This window comes from Rattus rattus, chromosome 9, assembly GCF_011064425.1.
Source record: "Rattus rattus isolate New Zealand chromosome 9, Rrattus_CSIRO_v1, whole genome shotgun sequence".
Lineage (NCBI taxonomy): Eukaryota > Metazoa > Chordata > Mammalia > Rodentia > Muridae > Rattus > Rattus rattus.
Window position 1 is genome coordinate 93,464,250 of NC_046162.1, and position 4,366 is coordinate 93,468,615.

Genomic DNA, 4,366 nt, shown 5'->3' on the forward strand with positions numbered 1-4,366 from the left:
GCCCTGACGTCACCGCGCCGCCGCCGCCCCAGACCCGCCAGGAAAAGGGGGGGGCGCGGAGGGCCCGCGGCGCATGCGCGGGCCGAGCCGAGCCGGGCCCGGCCTGGGCCTGGGCCTGGCCCTGGGCCGCACGCTCTTCTACGGGTTGAGCTAGAGGTTGTACCGGAGCCAGTGGGCAAGCTTGCGCCCAGTCCGCGGCTTTTTTCTCTCTTCTGTCCCCTGTTCCCTTGGGAAGAGCCTCTTTTGCTCTAGACTCTCGTCTGACTGTTGGGGCCCATCACGACTCTAGCTTTGCTTTAGCCTTCACTGCGCTGTCCGGGCGAACCGCGGTTCCCGGTGCACTGGCATCTCGGCCCCCCGGCTTGCTGCAGCAGGAGCTAAGTCAGGATGCTTCCTCTCTGCCTTAGCCTGTGGAATTATTCCCCATCACCCACCCACTCAAAAGGACCAAAGTAAATTGGTGGGCTTGGGCCGAAGAGCTGTTGAGGTTAAGAGGCAGATGGACTGCCTTGTGTCCCTTTCTGTTACAGATTTTTAATTGGAAGGAATCGCCCGTAGATGTGATTCAGCTATTCTTTTCCTTAGTCACACGTATACATCAGAGATTCTGGAAACTGACGTCCACAGAAAGACCCAGAACTTTATTCCCTACAAGACATGTCTGTATTTTATTATATTGTGAATTGAAATATTGATGACAAGTCTGAGGGATTTGTGGTCAATTTATTCCACAAAGAGATACTTGATTTTTGAAAGTGTAGGTTTGGGGCTCTGAATAATTCAATATAGGATATTTAAGTATTGAATGAGATTACTTCATTATCCACTTGCATTTCCCAGCACTCAGGGTTAACCAATTTTATTATTTCCCTCTATGAAGGTAAATATTGTACAATGCACTTGGGAAGCTGCAGAGTTAATGTCTCCAGTATGAATCCTGGTGTCACCACTTGCTGGGAATGTGACCTTGACTAAATTACCATATCTTTTTGGCCTCAGTATCAGAATAAAATAAACCTAGTAGCCAAACAAAGTGGCACGTAGCCCAAGCTACTTGGGAGGCAGGAGAATAGCAGGAGCCCAGAAGTTCTCTGCAAGCCTCAGAAGCATCCTTCTTTAAAAAAAAAACAAAAAGCCAATGACGATAGTAATAAACAAGTGTGTCCTCACATCTGTAATCCTAACATTGAGACAGAAGCAGGAGGCTTACCACAAGTTCAAGGCCAGCATGATGCACATAGTAAAACCCTATCTTAAAACAATGATTCACAGCTGGACACGGTGTTTTTTAACATCAGCACTGTGGAGGCAGAGACAGGTGGATCTCTCCCAAGTTCAAGAGCCTTCTCGACCCTGTGAATTCCAGGACAGACAGCTACATAGAGAAACCCTGCCTCAAAAAGTAAATGATAGCAAGAAAACCTTGGGTAGAAACACACATCTGTTATTCCAGCATGGAATGGCTTGAGGAACGAGGATCCCAAGTTCGAGGACTACCTGGGAAACTCAAATGTTTTTAAATGTGTTGTTTTTAAAAGGTTGAAGACACAGCTCAATAGTAGAGTACCTGGTGACAGAAAGAAAAGAAAAAAGATATTAGAGCAGACTTATCCGGGAGGCTTTTGTGAGGTTAGATGTTGCATAAGTTAATGCATCCTTCCGTGGTGAGGTTTCATAGCTAACTCATGTAACCATTACTGTCTAGTGCCAAAACCAGGCTCTTTGTACTGAGATGGGTTATCTTTATCCCTAGAAATGTCTGGGAAAACATAAGCCAATGACCTGAAGGATCAGTTCATCAACACAAGAAACTAAATCAAACTATCTTTAAAAGATTATGTCCAGAATTTCAGTTTTTTGGATTCTGTAGTCTAAAATCTGGACAGGATGAGATAGAGGCTTGATTCTTCTACTACTTCCATACAAAAGCAGCTGAAATATTCAAAAAATTAGAGCATCCCTTATTCTAAGAATTCACCCACCTTTTATTTTTTATCTTTTAAAATATTTAATATTGCCTGGTATCTTGATTAATATTTAATCAGATGCGTGAATCAGTTTTTTTTTTTAATGAATGCTCTAAAAGTCAACAAAAGTGCTTGGAAGCACGTTGATAAACACCAATTTAATACAAATAGGTAGCTTTAACTCCCTTAAGCCTTGATATCATGTTTTTATGTTTAGAAAAATATAAGACCTATATTGTATAATTATGTACTAAAATAAGTAAAGATTTTATTTTCATAGCAATCCCTCAAAAAGCAGCAAGTCTCCTTTGGGGGAAGTTATAAAATTTTTCTCCCTGGATTATAGTTTTTCTGAACAGAAAACAATGAACAATGTTATATGCTTAAGTTGACGTGAAGCAGGTATGTTCCAGTCCTGTGAATTTTAAGTTAGCTGCTAACACTGTATATCCACTTTGACAAATACTTGTCTACTGAAAATGGAGAATTAAGACATCTGTGCCATCAACCATAATTCATAAGGACTTTTGTAGAACCTAGGCCTACTCAGGAAACATTTACTAATGGATATTTTGAATAGTGTTTATATTTTCTTGTGGAAAATATAAACATTCTTTTTTTTTTCTAAGTACAATCTAACAATCCCTCCATTCATTTGAATTACAAATCTTTATTTTTCCAGTAGACATTTTCAGAATGGAAACATTTGTTTCGATTGCTGCAGCAAAATTAGTGTTACTTTAAACAATTCTGTAAATAAGCTGACTGGAAGAAACACTCCAAAAATATTGCTACGGGGGAGAGAACAAAATGTCTTCTAAAAGTATGACCAAAGGAAAAATTGTTTACAAAGGTTAAAAATGTTAAAACTTTGTTCTGAGGAGCTAGGAAGATTGCTCTATAGGAAAAGTGATTGCTCCTCAAACATCAAGACCTGAGTTTGATGCCCAGCACCCTGGTAAAAGTCAGGTGGGTGTCAACCACACACATGTGCAAGCAAACCCCCACATATGAACATGAACACACAAAAGAAAAAATCACTCATCAAAAAACCCTTTTATTCTGAGAGTTCAACTGGCCTCTGTAGTTTATAGGAAAATGTCCAATGTCATGTGTAAAATAATAGAGAAACTAACAAAAGAAGGAAACTCGGGGGAATGCAAGTTATATAAGTTAAAGTCCACTTAGAAAAGAACCATGACCCAACTGACCAGGGGCTGACTCTAGGAGATTTTCACTCATTAACTTGGGTACTTGAAATTCCACAAGGCATAGATATGTCAGCGTGGGCAGATCCAACTAGACCAGTCATTCTTCTCAGCATCATGACATCCTCATGTGTCATGAACCTTGGAAGGACATAAAAGCAAATGTAAGGGAATTCACAGAGTCAAACTCTCAGCTTAGTGGGACACAGAGGACACAGAAGGAACATTTATAATCCAAAACCTTTAAGTATATATGAAATATACACAGAAAAATAAACTATGGGCAGAGGAAAATGCGTCAGTAGGTAAAAGCATTTGATGAAACAACCCAAGTTCCATCATCCAGATCCACAGGTAAAATGAGAAAACTGAATTCCAATTCCACAAGTTGTCCTATAATCTACATACATACTCTGTGGCATACTCATGTCCACATTGACATATGCACAATAATAACAAAATCGAAGATTTAAAATACTAATATAAAAAATACAAAAGGATGTGTGGTGTTCAATGAGATGTCACCACATAGACCGAGCTTAGGATAAATTATGTTTTCTTTTCCTTTCATGCCTGTTGCTGTGCACCTAGTGGATAAAGGGTTAACTCTTATTTGGAGAACTTAAGTCTGGGTGAAGGAGGTGTGTTTTAAATAGAAGTTTGGCTCTTTTGGCAGCACATACACGAAAATTGAAACCATATAGAAAAGATTCACATGGCCCCTGTGTGATGATGACATACAAGCTCGTAAAGTATTTCATATTTTAAAATAATTAAAATGAAATTGATTTTTGGAAATGGCTAAGGGGGAAACTGGGGGATGCAGTTTAATTGCTAAAAATGCTTGTCTAGAATGCTGGAAGCTCTAGGGTTAATCCTAGCCTCAAGTAGTACTTGCCAACAGAATCAAAGCCCTCAGGAGGCAGAAGCAGGAGAATCATGAGCTAAAGGGCACCCTAGGCTTCAGGAGACCCTGTTTCAAAACAGCAAACAAACAAAATAAAGAACATGCTCATTTTGACCCTGCCTTTTGATCTTTTTTTTTTTTTAGGTTTCTTTATTTTTATTTGTATGAGTACACTTCAGACACACCAGAAGAGTGCATCGGATCCTATTACAGATGGTTTTGAGCTGCCATATGTTTGCTGGGAATTGAACTCAGGACCTCTAGGAAGAGCAGTCAATGCTCCT

At 40.0% G+C, this 4,366-nt stretch overlaps 1 non-coding gene across 1 annotated transcript; it reads left to right on the forward strand.

Moving 5' to 3' along the window:
• Positions 1–3,838: 3,838 nt before the first annotated feature.
• LOC116910631 lies at positions 3,839–3,942 on the forward strand. Its single transcript, XR_004389170.1, has one exon. It is a non-coding gene; the product is annotated as a U6 spliceosomal RNA (small nuclear RNA).
• Positions 3,943–4,366: the final 424 nt, after the last annotated feature.